This window comes from Cebus imitator, unplaced genomic scaffold (assembly GCF_001604975.1).
Source record: "Cebus imitator isolate Cc_AM_T3 unplaced genomic scaffold, Cebus_imitator-1.0 Scaffold451, whole genome shotgun sequence".
In the NCBI taxonomy this organism is placed as follows: domain Eukaryota; kingdom Metazoa; phylum Chordata; class Mammalia; order Primates; family Cebidae; genus Cebus; species Cebus imitator.
Genome location: NW_016107766.1, coordinates 925,268 through 943,173, shown reverse-complemented (window position 1 = coordinate 943,173; position 17,906 = coordinate 925,268). Strand labels below are relative to the sequence as shown.

The window sequence follows — 17,906 nt, the reverse complement described above, 5'->3', positions numbered from 1 at the left end:
TTAAAAAAAAAAAAAAAAAAACATTTTTTTCCAGATGCCCTATTTATTGTCGCAACCATACATACAGTTCAATAAACAGGGCAACAAAGACTGACGTTGCAGTGAGCCGAGATCATGCCATTGCACACCAGCCTGGGCAACAGAGTGAGACTCCCTCTCAAAAAAAAAAAAAAAAAAAAAAAAAAAAGAGAAATTTTCTCCAGTCTAAGCCCTGACCCATAGCTGGCTTTTCCATTCAGATGATGATCATAGCCCATTCTGGATGCCAAATCTGTCTGTGCTCAGGGATCTAAGAGGGCAAGAGCAGATCTGGTCAACCTGGGGAGGCCTCGTGGAGGACAGGCAGGATTACCCACTCTCCCAGGCACTGGCTGAGCTCTGACATTCAACAAGCCGAGTATCACCGAGGAAAATATTAGTACTCCTTAGCACGAACATCTTACAGAGAATTCTAATATCAGATAAGGAGGACCACGTTGGATGGCCTCTGAAATACCTGCTGTGCCAGTTCAGTGATTCGAGAACCCAATATGCCCAATGTTATCATTAATATGTGCAATTGATTACAATGTGCTCAGTAATGCACATAACTAATATAATGGAGACCGTTAGCACTTCTACTTCTCCAAGTCTATGTGTTATGCATTTAATTACTTTAGTACTTCACAGTTTATAAATATACAACCCCCTGAGCTAGATCTTTCTCCACTGCCATTTTACAAATTAAGGAACCAAGGGCATGGAATAAAAGCCCACTTCCCTCACTCATGAAGAGACGAGCAGCTTCCCTGTCTAGGCGGCTGAAGGACATTGTTCTCCCCAGGCCACGACCCTATAGCCCCCTCTGTTTGCCCTCCCCCACAAGCTCACACAACCACATCCCCCAAACTCCAAAGGAGTTTGCTCCCTCAGGCCTCCTTGGTCCTCAGCAACAACAGTCCTTAACTGGACTGAAAGCTAATTTCTTCCCCTTCAAGGCATTAGTTGCATTTTAATATATGAGACGCACAGGTCTGAGAACCACTAAGAGCACCCGTGAATTCTTCCTGGACTGAGTGATTTCCTAGCCAGTCCATCCTTGCTCAGGCAGTATGTTCCTCAGAGTCACAGGTACCTGGTAATTGTGAAAACATGCCTGTCTGTCAGCTCAAGAAGCTGGTTCTTCAGGGAGGCTTGTAAAGACCTCAAAGTCACGGGGCCATGTCCTTTCATTTCTCACACCATGGGGAAGTGTCTAGCATTCAGCAAGTTACTAAATGTGAGTTGATTTGATTTCTTCACCTCCCTCATGTTGCTGCTGGGCTCTGTCTTCCAAAGTTCATGGCCCATGTGTTTGGATCCATAACTTGAGAAATGAAGCCCTCTGCTGGGTTTCATACTGGGTAAGGCAAATATATTTACTGAAGACTTAGTCAGCCCTGTCCCTTACTAGGACCGTGACCTTGAATGTCTTATTTAACCTTTTCATATCTTAGCTTGTTCATCTAAAACATGAGTCTTTGTGTCATGGGCTTAGTGAGGATTAGTTATCATAGCACATATGAGGTGCTTAGCAGAAGCTGTGTAAAGAAACATGTTTCTCCCTTCCCTACCCATAAAGCCCCTTCTGCACTGCTAAGAGCCTTCCTTTTTGTGGAGCCTTAGAAGAGTCAAGTAAGGTTAGTGGGAACCCCCACCCCCTGGGCTTCAATCTCTCATCATAGGTGCCATTGCTTGGTCCATCCGTGTCCTTGAAACATTTGGTAAAGCCACATCTCAGAGCATCTTGTTTGCTCCCCTCCCCTACGCTGAATGACCCCAACTCCTTTGAGATCCAGCTTTGTCCCAGTCCTACCCTCCCCCACTGCCTGTGTCATGGCTGACTCGGGGACCATGACAGGTTTTAGAAGGCCAGTGGCTCATTATCCCTACTCCCTGTACTTTGGCCCCATGGGCCAGCTTTAACTCCTCGTTTGAGGAGGCTTGGGTGGGGTGATGGGCAGGGCCCAGTCATGGGATATTTACAGAGGGGTCTGGAGCCAGGCTTCCTGATGTGACAGCTGCTGTGTCCTCAAAAACGTGTGTACCCCCACACCTACCGATCCTGTGCTAAAAAGGCGACAGGTAAGAGTGAGGTTATCAGGAGTCCTGAGGTGCCCACAGGTGGTATACTACCCCAGGCAGAAAGAAAAAGCACCCTGAGACCACAATATAGGCTTCTCTTCCTCAGAGTCCTAGTTCCTGCCTTTTTTTATGGACGGCCACATTTACTGCCACTGCTACTCCTCTCTGGGATTCTCTGGTGGCTGGAACATGAGAATGGAGAGAAAGTAAAGAAAACCATCAGGGGTCCCCCAGGCTCTGAGTTTTAGGAGTCCCCTTGTCCACTGCTTGAGCCAGAACCAGAGGTGTTTTTCTGCATCTCCCTGTCTACGCCATGCTGCTCACTCCTGGGTTTCAGGAGGTGCTGAGTTCTGCTTAAGAGGTTCCAAAGGAATAAGTGTGCACAACTCACCACCAGGTTTGTGGTACTTGGGATCCTGGTTGTTTTCACCCAATCCACTTGCTGGTTATTTACTGTTTGGATCATTCAAATAGCTGCACTATGCACTCTATCGGGGTTGTATCCTCAGTGGGAGAGAGAGGCAGCCATGCGTTTACTTCATCTTACCTGGAACAGAACACAGTAAAATGGTAAAGCCCTATCGAGTCCTTGTCCTCCCTCCTGAAGGAAGGAGTCAAGCCCTGGCTTACTGTCACATTGTCCCATATCCCTATAAAAACACAATCACACCTATTCACTTATTCATTCATGTAACAAACATTTCTTGAGCACTGATTCTGTGCTAGGCCCCTTCCAGACACTGACTATACAGCAATGAAAAAGCAGACAGAACTCCTGTCAGGCAAGGCAGTCACGCTGTAAACAAGTAATGTCATATATAATACGTGGGCCATGTGTGCCATTGTGAAAAATTCAGGAAGGTAAAAGGATGGGAATGCTTTTTGATAAAGGTGGACAGGCAGGACCTCTTTGAATAAGTAATGATAATGAAGAGAAGATAGACAAAAGGCGACCTCTCCAAATACCTGAGGCATTCCTAGAATGGAAATTGCCACCACCCTTTAAAAGATGAGAGAGAGTGTGCACCTGGCAGGTGTGAGCAGGACTGCGGTGGCAAGGAATGCAGTTGAGGACGAAGTCGGAGATGGGCAGGGGCAGGAGAGGGAGCAGGTCCCATGGGCCAAGTAGGATGTGATTAGGACTTAGGCTTTTACACTGAGAGGGATGGGGCATCACTGTGGAGCTTGCTGCAGAGCGGTATTAACTAACTTATAATTAGACAGGATCCATCTGACTGCTATTGAAAATAGATTGGGATAGGGGAGTGGGACCAAGAAGGAAGCAGAAAAGTCATCTAAAAGGCTATTAAAGTAATTTAAGAGAGAGAAAATTGTGTATTGATCCAGGGTGATTGAGGTAGAGGAAGTTAGAAAGGCTTGGGTTCTGAATATATGTCAAAGGTAGAATGGACAAGATTTGTTGACAGAGTAAGCTTGCATAGTGAGATAAGGTGAATGGTCAACTTGGCATTGCCACAGAGAGCATCTGATAATCCCTGCTGACCCAGGAATCTCCTACCCAACACCGCTGACATCACGATATCCAGCCACTTAATGAAGAATGAAGACTCCCTGGGAGAGAGACTTCACTACCTCACACAGTGGCCTTTTGCGGTCCTCTAACATTCCTTTCTATGCTCACTCAAAATCCATGTCCCTGTGTACTGCCCATAAGGCAATACAAAGCAGATCTCCACCACCTCCCACAGGATAGTCCTCCAGATTCCTCCGAGGTTATCCTGAGAATGAGCTCTTCCATAGTTGATGTTCCCCATTAATGCCGTTTTCAGTTTCTCTGGACACAGGCATCCCAGAAGCAAGTGGCTCTGGGTTCTACTAAGTAGAAGGACCAGGAACTGATTGCCCTCTGAGCTCCTTCTAGAATACCATTCATGAATTTTGATATGTGATTCATATTTGGGCCATGAATCTAAATTTGGCAAATGCACTCATCTCCATCCTGTTTTATAGGTGGGAATTTGGACAGTTACCTTAGCACGTGCTTCCTTACCATTGAGGAAACCACAGCAATTAGAAGAGCCCTTCCTTAGACATCACCTCCATGTCTCCCCGACCCCATAAGCATCCATACCCACACTCTGTTTTACTGCCCATTATGGCAAATGAACTATCCACATTCCTATTTAAAAGCAATTTCTCTGCTATCCTACTACAGCTCATTCCTTTATACATGTTTAAGAAATTGATGTCTCTAACACGTGGAAGGCACCATGGAATAGAGCTAATATTTTTAAATAAAATCCAAACACTCTTTATAGAAATAAGAGAAAACCTAAATTTATGAAAGGGCCAACGTGCCTGGGAAAATTGACTGAGAATGATTAATTTTGAGAAATAGCCTATGAAACTATTAGACTATTAAAGATTAAAAAAAAACAAAATGACTTATGGCCTCCAGACACAACAACAATAATACTTAGGAAGGCATGAAAATTATAACAGTTTTACAGTATTCAAGAAAAACCTGCAAAGCAAGGCAAGAATGGAACATTATTTTCAAGTAATCAAAGAAAAGAGAATGAACTGTGAGCCACGGGCTTTACATGCAGCAAAACCATCAGTCAGTTATTAAGACTATAGAGAAACAAATGATATATTCAAGGAATGAGAGAACTTTGTATACACGAGCCCTTCATGGATAATCTGCTAGAGGCAAACACTGGCAAAAGAATGATGGTGAGCATGTGGTGTATTTACTGTAGATCTAAGATTTAAGCAAGAATCAGGGACAAGGATGGTAAATAATTTATAAGTGTTGTATGTTCTAACAAGGTAAAAAGAATACAACTTAAAATTTGAGCTGAGAATAAAGACAGAAAGTAGAAAAAGATCATTGTTGCACAGAAAACAGGCAGGTGTCAAATTATACCATTTAGAATGAACACTCCATATAGTAAAAGGTTAAGTAAGAAAAAAGATGAATAAAGATATTTTAAAAGTCACCAATGCAAGGGTAACTACTAGAGCAAAAATGTACATTTTTTTAAATCTCAAAGGAAATCTTTTGAAACGAGCAAGGAAGACCTATATAGAGAAAGAAACACACTAAACATAACAATAGATAGAAAAATAATAGGATAAATTGACATAAGGGGTTCACACCTAATATAATAGTCATATCAGTATATGTGAATGAGCTTAAGTTGCCTAGTAAAAGAAATAGATTTTCAAAATAACTTACAAATCAATGGTCTGTGGCGTATTCCATATATAGCAGAAACATTTAAAACCAAGTGATCCAAAGGCTTTAATTTTAATGAACAAGAGAATGTAAAAAAGAAGATGGGCAACATTATGCTAGCTAAATTGGAATAACTCTAAGGCAGAAGTAGCTACTCTAATATTACCCAATGCAAAGTTTAGAACCCAGAGCATTAAACAAGACAAACAATGGCATTATAATGCAAAAACCAACAATCTACAATAAAATATATTTTAATAAATAATATCTATGTAAGAGAAATACAAAACCCACCTATACATAAAATAAAAATAAAAATTACAGCAATGCTAGGATACATAGGAACAATAATGATGAGACAGTTTTACATACTACAGGACAAGAGAAGTCATGTGAACAAAATAAATATGGATAGAGAAGACTTAACCAATATTAATGATAAATTAGATTTCCTAAATATGTATCAAATGTTATACCCTTTAATAAAGAATACTTTCCCTTCTCAAGTAGAAGTGAAACATTTATTGAAATTTCTCCTATATTAGACCATGAAGGAAATATAAGTAAGTTCCACAGTAAGAATATTATAATTATCTAATCACAATGAAGTAAAAGTAGAAATAAAGGCAAAATTTAAAAATGCTCTTCCAAATATAAAGGAAAAGAGACTAACTTCACTCTTCAACTTAAAACAACAAAAACATCTGAGTGAAACATTTAAAACAATGATTTTTAAAATACTGGACATCAAACCATGGAAGACAGTGATCCTGAAGAATTGGAAGACAAATGAGATAGTTCTACAATTTCGCCAGCTGAGTCCCTTGAGTGGATTTTCAGGCCTCAGTGCAGGAAAAGGAAGCCCAGGTAGACTCACTGACTTGAGAAACTGGACATCTGAGAAGATTAGGATGGCCAGAGTTCATAGGACAGAGTACCAGAGAGAGGAACGTGGCAGAGGGTCTCCCTCAAGTATTAGGTGGAATGCTGATGAGTACATTCATGCGAGAAACTACCTAGAGCCATATAAAGACTTACCTGAAAGGATTAGAGGAAACACTGGTACTTTTACAGGGCCAAGAATCATGTCTGTTCCGAGTATCTGATCTGGAAAATCTCATAATTCATGCAGAATTGTCTCAAGTACTCACGAGGATCTTACCTCAGAATGCTCTAGACTAAATGCTGCTATCGTTCCACCTAACCAATCTTAAAAGCAGGACATGAAAGGATTAACTGTCTCCAAGTAACTTAACAGCATTCCAAAACAAAGCTCAAGAGTATTTATAGGGAATATATAAATATCCAACACCCAATAAGTTAAAATTCATAATGTCTGGCATCCAATAAAAAATTGCCAAGCATGCCAAGAGGCAGGAAAATACAACCTATAATAAGGAGAAAAATCAATCAATTAAAACCAACCAGAATAGTACACAAGTGTTATAATTAGCAGGCAAGGACATTGAAACAGTTATGATTGTAATCCATATGTTCAGAAAAGCTGGTAAGGAGACATACATGATGTCTATAAGTTATGCATTGAACATTTACAGCTGAAAACTATGTTTTACATGAAAAAAACATTGAATGGGATTAATGGCAGATTAGACATTAGAGAAAAAAAAGATGACTGAACTTGAAGATAGCAACAGAATGAATCTAAAATAAAACGCAGAGAATATCTCTAATGTCTGAAATAATAAAAAATGAAATGAGCTATAGGACAATTTCATGCTGCCTATCATACCCGTAATTGGAATCACCAAAGAAAAGACAAGAAAAGAGACAGAAAAAAGAATTTTTGAAGAAAAATAATGGCCTAAAATAACCGGAATTTGATAAAAATGATTAACCCATAGATCCAAGAAGCTCAAAAACCCCAAACACAAGAAGCACAATAAAAACTATGCTAAGCCAAGTCATAATAAAATTACTCAAAACTAGTGATAAAGAGAAAAACTTAAAAGCAACAGAGAAAAAGACAAATTACATAAAGAGCAACGAAGATATCATCCGAAAGCAGTTTCTAGACAGAAACAATGAGAGCAAGAAGACAGTGTAGCAACATCTTTAAGATACTAAAAGAAGTAAACTGTCAATGTAGGATTCAAAAATGAAAGCAAATAAGGAATTCTTTAGACATTCAAAAGCTGAAAGCCTTCATGCCAGCAGAGTCATACTACAAGACACTTTAAAGAAGGTCTTTCAGGCAGAGAGGAAAATAGTAGCAGACTGAAATACGGATCTACCCAAAGAAATGAAAGCACAGGAAATGGTAGCCAGGTGGATAAATATAGAGATGTTCATACAATGCAGTGTATCTGCATACACCTATTATAAGTTGAGAATATCTGAAGTCAAAAATGCATTTCACACACCTAACCTACTGAACATAATAGCTTAGCTTAGCCTACCTTAAACATGCTCAGAACACTTAATATTAGCCTACAGTTGGGAAAAATCATCTGGCAACAGAGCACACTATAGGTGTATTGGTTGTTTATCTGCCTGACTGTGTGGCTGACTGGGAGCTGTGGCTTGCTGCTGCTGCTCAGTCACCTAGGAGAGTAGAGCCGTCTACTGAATGCATATGGCTTGTGCACTATCATAAAATCCAAAAATCATAAGTTGAACTATCATTAAGTCAGAGACCATCTGTATAGGATTTTATTATTTAAATCTCTTTAAAAGATAATTGCATTTAGAATAAAAATAACTGTAGTGTATAATTTATGATATATGTAAAAGTAAAATATATGACAGGGATAGTATAAAAGCCAGAGGGAGATAAATGGAATACACTATTAAAAGGTTCTTATACTATGTATAAAGTAGTATAAACTTACTTGAAGGTATATTGTGATAAGTTGAAGTATACTGCAAACCTTAAAGCAACCACCAAAATAGCAAAACAAAGTATTATAGATCATAAGCCAACAAAGAAAAGAAAATGGAGTTAACAACAACAACAACGAAAACCCTCAAAGAATTCAAAAGAAAGCAAAAAAAGAGGAAATTGAAAATAAAGAACATATGGGACAAATAGAAAACAGATTGTAAGGCAATATACTTAAACCTAATCATATCAATAGTCACATTGCATGTAAATGCATGTGGCCACACTGCATGCATCTAAACACCCCAATAAAAAGGCAGAGATTATTAAAGTTGATGAAAAAAGCAAGCCTCACTATTGCTACTTACATAAAACTCACTTTAAATATAAAGACACAAATAAGACAAAGGAATAGGAAAAGATATACCATGCTAAAATTAATTCTTTAAAAGCTGGAGTGGTTTGTTTACATCAAACAAAGAAGATTTCAGAACAAAGAATATTATCAAGGATAAAGAAAGTAGTAAGTTTCAAATGATAAATGATAACTAATCAGTTGGAAAGACATAAAATTCTAAATGTCCATCTGCCTAAAAACAGAGTTTCAAAATACATAAAGCAAAAACTGGATAGACAAATCCACAATTATAGCTGAAACTCTTAATACCCTTCTCTCAATAACTGATACAACAAATAGAAAATCAGTAAAAATATAGAGGATTTGAATAGCATACTCAACCAAGTTGAACTAATTGATATTTATAGAACACTGCATCCAAAAAACAAGAGAATATGCATTCTTTTCAAGTGAAACCAAGATATTCTGAGCCAAAACAAGTTCTAATACATTTAAGATAATTCACATCATGTAAACTATGTTATTTACCTTGTTATTTTACATTAGTTTACAAGACAATGGAATTAATGTAGAAATCAGTAACAAAAAGATCATTGAAATTTCCATATATTTGTAAACCAAATAACATACTTCTAAATAAGCAAGGAGTCAAAAGAGAACTTTAAAAGAAAATTATAAAGTATTTTGACCTGGATAAAAATGAGAACAAAAAATTATCAAAATTCGTGGGATGCTCATATGATATTACTCGGGGAAATGTATAGCACTAGATACCTAATTAAAAAAGAATAATAGTCTCAAATTAATAAAGCACTATCAGAAAAAAATTAGAGAAAACCCAAATTCCAATACCAAAACTAAGAGAGGTGATATCATTATAGATTCCACAGACATTAAAAGGATAACAAGAAAATATTTTTGAACAATTTTATAATAAATTTAACAACTTAGATGAAATGAGTAAATTCATTAAAAGACACAAACTCCCAAACTTTATGTAAGAAGAAATCTGAACAGTCCTATGTCTACAAAAGAAATTGAACGTGTAATCATAAACCTTTGAAAAAGGAAAACTTCAGACCCAGGCAACTTTACCGTTGAATTCTATCAAACATTTAAGAAAGGCATAATACCAAGGCAACACCAACTCTTCCAGATGATAAGAGAAGGGAGTACTTGCAAAATCATTTGATAAAATAACCATTACCTTGATATTAAAACCAGATGAAGATATTACAAGCAAAGAAAACTAAAGACCAATATCCCTCATAAATATAGATTTAAATATTCTTAACAAAACTTTAGCAAATCGATACAACAAAATATTAAAAGAATAATATGTTAAAATAAGTGGGATTTATCCCAGGAATTCAAGGTTGGTTCAACAACAACAACAAAAAATCAATAAAGTTTACCATATTAAGAAACAAACAAAATAAAAAGCATGTGGACATTTTTGCAGACACAGGAACAGTATTTTAAAAATTGAATATCCATTTCTGATAAAACCTCACAGGAAACTAGGAATGCAAGGAAATTCCTTAATCTTTTAGTGCCTTTTAAAAACTTACAAATAATATCATACTTAATGGCAAAAGAATAAATGCTTTCCCCCAAGGAACAAATAAGGAGATCTGCTCTTACAATTTCTATACAATATTTACTGCAAGTTGTAGCTAGAGCCATAAGGCTAGGAAATAAAATATAAAGCATCCAGGTTTGAAAGGAAAAAGTAAAACTGTCTTTATTCACAGAAACCATGATTGTCTATGTAAAAAATCCTATGGAATAGAATGGACTCCTATGGAATCCACTATGAGAATTACAAGAAATAATAGATGATTTTAGCAATGTTGTGTAATACAAGGTCAGTATGCAGAAATCAATTGTATTTCTGTATATTAGTAACAAATGGTAGGAAATTGAAATTTCTAAAATGCCATTTATAACCACATCAGAAATATGAACTATTTACAAATAAATCTGACAAAAGATGTGCAAGGCCTGAACATAGAAATCTATAAATTGTTGATGAGATAACTTAAAATAGATATAAATAGATCATATTTATAATGAAGAAGACTCAATATTGTTTAGCTGTAAATTCCCAAATTTATAATTAGATTTAATGCAACCCCAATCAAAATTTCAGCAGGCTTTTTATTTTATTTTTTTATGACAAGCTAACTTTAAATTCTATATGGAAATTGAAGGACCTAGAACAATCAAAACAACTTTCAAAACGCAGAACAAAGTTGGAGGATTAATGTTACTTGGTTTTAAGAATTAATATAAAGTTAGTGTACTAGTCCGTTCTCACATTGCTATAAGAAAATACCCAAGACTGGGTAATTTATAAAGGAAAGAGGTTTAATTGACTCACAGTTCCACATAGCTGGGAAGGCCTCAAGAAACTTGCAATTATGGTAGAAGGGGAAGAAAGGCACCTTTTTCACAGCACAGCAGGGAGGAGAAATGCAATTAAAACATTAGATCTCATGAGAACTCACTCACTGTCATGAAAAGAGCATGGGGGAAACTGCCCCCATGATTCAATTACCTCCATCTGGCCCCTCCCATGACACATGGAGATTTACAGGGATTGCAATTCAAGATGAGATTTGGGTGGCGACACAAAGCCTAACCATCTGCAGTAATCAAGACAGTGAAATCAGCATAAAAATGGGCAAATAAATCAATGGAACAGATAAAGAGTCTAGAAATAGCCCCTCACATATATGGACAATTGGCTTTTAACAAAGGTTCAATGATAATTCAGTGGAGGAGAGATAGAGGTTTCAACAAACGGTTCTGTAACAAATTACAAGATATGATACTACCATAAAAACTGACATATAGACCAATGAAACAAAATAGAGCCCAGAAATACACCCATTCATGATCATAAGGATACAATTTCATTCTTTTGGAATGTGGATATCCAGCTTTTCCATCACAATGTGCAAAAATATTCCATCCATATCTTGTACCATATACAAAAATTAATTCAAAATACATTTCAGATCTAGCCAGACATGGTGGCTCACACCTGTAATCTCAGCACTTTGGGAGGCTGAGGTGGTCAGACAATTGAGGCCAGGAGTTTGAAACCAGCCTGGCCAACATGGTGAAACCCCATCTCTACTAAAAAATACAAAAATTAACTGGGCATGGTGGTGCACAACTGTAGTCCCAGCTACTCAGGAGGTTGAGGCAAGAAAATCACTTTAACCTGGGAGGTGTAGGTTGCAGTAAGTGGTGATTGTGCCACTGCAATCCAGCCTGGGTTACTATTTTACATATATATATAAAAGTATATATATATATATATATATATATATATATATATATATATATAATATATATAACAGATACAAATGATCTAAATGTAGAATCTGAAAGCATAAAACTTCTTAAGAAAAAATATTTGCAACTGTGAAGACCAGGCAAATGTTTCTTAGGGATGATACCAAAATCATGACCATATAAAAGAACAAATTGGTAAATCAGGATTCATCAAAATTAAATCTTTTCTTCAAAATACACTCTTTTTCCTATATATTAATTTATCACTTATTTGAATGCTATTTTTAAATCTGTAAATCTGTACAAACATACATTTTGCAACCTTGATCAAACCATTTTATTTTATTGTGTTAAGAACACTTAACACGAGATCTATCCTCTTAGCAAACATGTTATTGCTGATTATATTTATCTGGTTTGACTGAAACTTTATTCCTGCTGATTAGTAACTCTCCATTTCCTCCTCCTCCTATTCTCTGGCAACCACCAGAGAGCTCATTTAAGTGGAATCATGCAGTCTTTCTGTGACTGGCTGTATTAGTCCATTTTCACAGTACTATAAATACCCGAGACTGGGTAATTTATAAATGAAATAAGTTTAATTGATCACAGTTCCACATGATTGGAGAGGCCTCAAGAAACTTACAGTCATGGCAGAAGGTGAAGGGGAAGCAAGGATCTTCTTCACATGATGACAGGTGAGAGAAATGTGAGCAACAGCAGGGAAAACTGCCTTAGAGCCATCAGATCCCATGAGAACTCACTCCCTCTCATGAGAACAGTATGGGGGAAACTGCCCTCTGGATTTAGTCACCTCCCACCAGGTCTCTCCCTAGACATGTGGGGATTATGGTGATTACAATTCAAGATGAGATTTGGGTGGGGACACAGCCAAATCATATCACTGGTTTTGAAATAACTTAGTATTCAAACACTTAGTATGATGTCCTCAAGATTCATCTATGTTGTCACATATTACATAATTTCCTTCCTTTTTTAAGGCTGAATAGTATTCCATTATATGTACATACCATGTTTTCTTTATTCATCTGTCTATGGACATTTAGGTTGCCGCCACATGTTGGCTTTTGTGAATAATACTGTATTGAGCAGAGGAGTGCTAATACCTCTTTGAGATCCTGATTTCAATTCTCTTGGATAAATACCCAGGTATGGGATAGCTAGATCAAAAGATAGTCCTATTTTTAATTTTTTGAGGATCTTCTATACTGTTTTCCATAGCAGCTGCACCATTTTGCATTCTCACTAACAATGTGCAAGGATTCCAGTTTTTCCACATCCTCTTCAATACTTAGCTTTTTCTGATCATAGCCATCCTAAGAGGATGTTATGGGGTATTAGCTTATTGTGTTTTTGACTTACATTTCCTTGATGTTTATTGATGTTGAACATTGATGTTTAATAACCTAACTATCAGGTTTGTTAGTTTGCTTTTTTCCTATTGAGTTGTAGGTGACTAAGTCATGAAGCTTTTCTTCTGTGCTTTTTGTAGGGGTTTTACAACTTCAGTCTTACAATTAAATCTTTAATCAATGTTAGCTTTTGTGTGTGGTATAAGATAAGGGTTCAGTTTTATTCCTTTGCATGTGGATATCAAGTTTTCCATCATCATTTCTTGAAGAGATTCTCTCACCCATTATATATTTTTGGCACCTTTGTGGATGATCAGTTGAGCATTTATGAGTGGACATATTTGTGGGCTATTTTGTTTCATTGGTCTATATGTCTGTTTTTATGCCGGTATTATTATTGTTTTGATTGTTGTAACTTTGTAATGTAAAATATTTTGAAATCAGCCATTTTTATTATACAAGTCTTCCATCTCCTTGGTTATGTTTATTCCTAGGTATTTGATTCTTTTTGTTGCTATTGTGCATGAGATTGTTTTCCTAATTTCCTTTTCAGATAGTTTGTTGTTGGTACATAGAAGCATAACTGATTTTTGTATGTTATTTTTGTATTCTAAAACTTTACTGAATCTATTTACTGGTTCGGCTTCCCAAAGTGCTGAGATTACAGGTGTGAGCCACCGCGCCCTGCCAGTTCTAATAGTTTTTTAATGGAGTCTTTAGAGTTTTCTATATATAAGATTAAGCCATCTACAAGAGGGATAATTTTATGTCTTCCTTTCCAAATTGGATACCCTTTTCTTTCTTTTTCTTGCCTAATTGCTCTGGGTAGCACATCTAATACTATGTTGAATAGAAGTGGCAAGAGTGGGCATCTTTGCCTTGATCCTAATCTTACAGGAAAAGTTTTCAGTTTTTCACCATTGAGAATAGTGTTAGCTGTGAAGTTTTCATATATGACCACTATTATGGTGATGCAGTTTCTTTTTATTTCTAGTTTGTTGAAAATTTTTATTATGAAATAGTGTTGAACTTTGCCAAACACTTTTTCTGTATCTACTGTGATAATCATGTAATTTTTATCTTTTATTCCGTTAATGGGTATTTCACATTAATTTTTGTATGTTGAATCACCGTTCATTTAGGATAAATGCCACTTGATCATAACACATGAGTTTTATAATATGCTATTGATTCAGTTTGCTGATAGTACATTGAGGATTTTTTTTTTTAATGTATATATCCATTAGGGGCACAGGAGTACTGGATACTGGCCTGTAGTTTTCTTTTCTTGTGGTCTCTTTGACTGGTTTTAGTACCAGGATAATGCTGGCATCTTCAAATGAGTTTGGAAGTATTCTCCCCTCTTCAACTTCTTGAAAGAGTTTGAGAAGGATTAGTGTTAGTTTTTCTTTAAACGTTTGGTAGAATTTACCAGTGAAGTCATCTGGCTTTGAGCTTTTCCTTTTTGGGAGGCTTTTGATTACAAATTCAATCTCTATGTTACTTATAGGTCTGTGTGGCTTTCAACTTCTTTATGATTTAATCTTGGTAGGCTGTATGTTTCTAGGAATGTATCATTTCTTCTGGGTTATTCAGTTTGTTGGTATATAATTGTTCCCAGAAGTCTCTTATACTCTTTTAATTTCTGGGGCATCAGTTCTAATGACCCTTCCTTCAGTTATGATTTTGTTTATTTTAGTTTTATCTGTTTTTCTTAGTCTAAGGATTTGTCCACTTGTAAACATTTTGCTTATCTTTCGAAAAATATAACTCTTAGTTTTGTTGATTTTTTTCTATTGCTTTTATATTTTCTGTTTCATTTATTTCTGCTCTAATCATTGTTATTTCTTTCCTTCTGCTAACTTTGGGCTTAGTTTGTTGTTCTTTCTCTGATTCCTTGAGGAATATAGTTAGGTTATTTGAGATCTTTCTTCTTTTTTAATGTAGATAGATATTTCTATGAAACTTCTTCTAAGTACTGCTTTTGCGGCATCTCTAAGTTTTGTATGTTGTTTTCATTTTCATTTTTCTCAAAGTATTTCATAATTTTCAATTTTTTATTTGACTTAATGATTGTTCAAAAATGTATTTAATTTCTACACATTTATGAATTTTTCAGTTTTCTTCCTGCTGTTGATTTCTAGTTTCATGCCACTGTGGTCGGAAAAGATACTTGACATAATTTTAATCCTATTAAAATAGTTAAGAATTGTTTTGTAACCTAATATATGATCTACCTTGAAGAGGGCTCCTTATGCTGCTGTTGGGTAAAATATTCAGTATATGTCTGTTAGCTCCATTTGGTCTATAGTTATTCAAGTTCTCTGTTTTCTTACTAATCTTCTTTCTGGATATTGTGTCCACTATTGAAAGTGGGGCGTTGGAGTTTCCTACTATTATTCTATTTCTATCTATTTCTCCCTTCAATTCTGTTAATGTTTGCTTAATATATTTAGGTGCTGTAATGTTGGGTGCACATATATTTATAATTGTTATAATCTTCCTTGTGGATTGACTCTTTTATCATTATATTATAATCGTCTTTTTCTCTTAAGAGAGTGAGACTGCAAGCTAAAGGCTAAGAGAAAATATTTGCAAAATACATACCTAACAAAGGACCTGTGTCTAACACATCTATAAAAACCTTCAAAACTCATTAAGTAAAAAACAATACAAACCAATAAGAAAATAGGCTAAAGATTTGAATATATAATTCACCAGAGAAATTCCACAGATAGCAACCAACAGATGAAAAAATGCTCAACATTCAGTCATTAGAAAAATGCAAACTAAAATCACAATGAGATACCACTACACACATTTTAGAATGACTAAAATTTAAGAGACTAACTTTGTCAAATATTGGCAAGAATTTGGAGGAACTAAAAACTCTCACATATTGCTCTTGAGAATTAAAGTGTATAGTCACTTTGGACAACAGTTTCGTAGTTTCTTTCCTTTTTTTTTTTTTTTTTCTTAAGAAATCGGGATCTTGCTATGTTAATCAAGCTGGCCTCAAACTCCCAGGCTCAAGGGGGATCCTCTTCAGCCCCTTGAGTAGCAGAGATTACAATAGTGCACCCCTGCCCCTGGCTGGTAGTTTCTAAAAAGTTAAACATACACTTATCATATGATAGAGTCACTCAACTCCTAAATATTTATCCAAGAGAATAAAAGCATATGTTCTTTTGGAGGACACACAATGTCCTCCAAGGTTTTTAGCCGCTTTATTTGTAGTAGCTAAAAACTGGAAACAACACAAATGTCATCATCAGGTAACTAGATAAATTATTGTACAGCCATATGATAGAATTCTATTCAACAATAAAAGAAAATGAACAGTAAAACTAATGTTTTAATCTCAATGCAATTATGCTGAGTGAAAAAGTCATACCAAAAATACCTCTATTTTTGAGGTATCAATCATACTATATGATTCCATTTATATTAAATTCTATGGAGGTTAAACTAACCCACAGTGACCAAGCAGGTGAGTGGTTGCTTGTGGGGAATGAGGTTGACAGCTAGATTACAAAGGGACAAAAAGAGATTTTTTTTTGATATGTTCATTATCTCGATTGTAATGATGGTTTCATTGGTTTTTTATAAATGTCAGAGTTCATCAAATTGTACATCTCGAATATATGAAGTTTATTATAAGCCAATTATATCTCATTAAAACTGTTAAGAAAAGATTTTTACATCAAAAAATATTTTAAAAGATGCCCTTCTAATTGGAACTTTAAAATAATGTATAAACAATTGAGTGATAATTAAAGTACAAACAAGAATTAAAGGATTCTGAAAAAAAGATAATTAAGCCACTATAAATATCCTATCTATAAGATATATTTAAAACAGGAATCAGAGGATAATGTATGGCTATAAACACTGTATCTCAAAACATAGAAGAATGAAGCTGACTTAATTCAAAAATACATAATGTCCCCCTAAAAATTACAAGAAAGAAGTATAACAACTGTACATTATATGTACCTAATAACAGAGGCCCCAAATATATGAAATAGCAACTGTTAAGTCGAAGGGAGAAATAGACAATTCAACAATAATACCTGGATATCACTTTTAATAATGGCTAGAATAACTAGATAGGAGATGATCAAGAAAATAGAAGTCTTGAACAATACCGTAAAATAACTGGACCTAATAGACACCTATAAAACACTCAATTGAACAGCATGTGTTCCTCTCAAGTCCACATGGAACATTGTCCAGTATAGAGCATAAGTTTGGCAACAAAAGAAGTCTTAGTAAGTATAAAAAATAAAATTATAAAAAGTATCTTCTTCAATCACAATGGAATAAAATTAGAAATCAATAGTAGGAGGAAATTTGGAAAATTCACAAATATGTAGAAATCAAATTCTTAACCAATCTAATGGCTCAAATAATAAACCATAAGAGATACTTGAAAATTCTCTGATATAAATGAAAACAAAACCAAAGCATACCAAAATGCATGAGATACAACAAAAGCAGTATTTAGATGGAAATTTTTTCATTGCAAACATCCACATTAAAAAGAATAAATATCTCAAAGCAATAACCTAACTATATAATGAACTAGAAAAAAGAACAAACTAAATTCAAAGCAAACATAAGAAAGGAAATAAGAGTACAGTGTAAATAAATGACGTTGAGAAAAGAAAAACAACAGAGAAAATGAACAAGCACAAAAGTTGGTTCTTTTTTTTTTTTTTTTTT

The 17,906-nt window shown here is 35.4% G+C and overlaps 1 long non-coding RNA gene across 1 annotated transcript in view; it reads right to left on the bottom strand.

The window, feature by feature from the left end:
- Positions 1-17,906, bottom strand: part of LOC108291399 — a 44,857-nt gene that overhangs the window by 10,397 nt on the left and 16,554 nt on the right. The window contains exon 2 of the long non-coding RNA XR_001819881.2: positions 2,495-2,650. This is a non-coding gene — a long non-coding RNA (uncharacterized LOC108291399). The remainder of the gene's footprint in view (positions 1-2,494; positions 2,651-17,906) is intronic.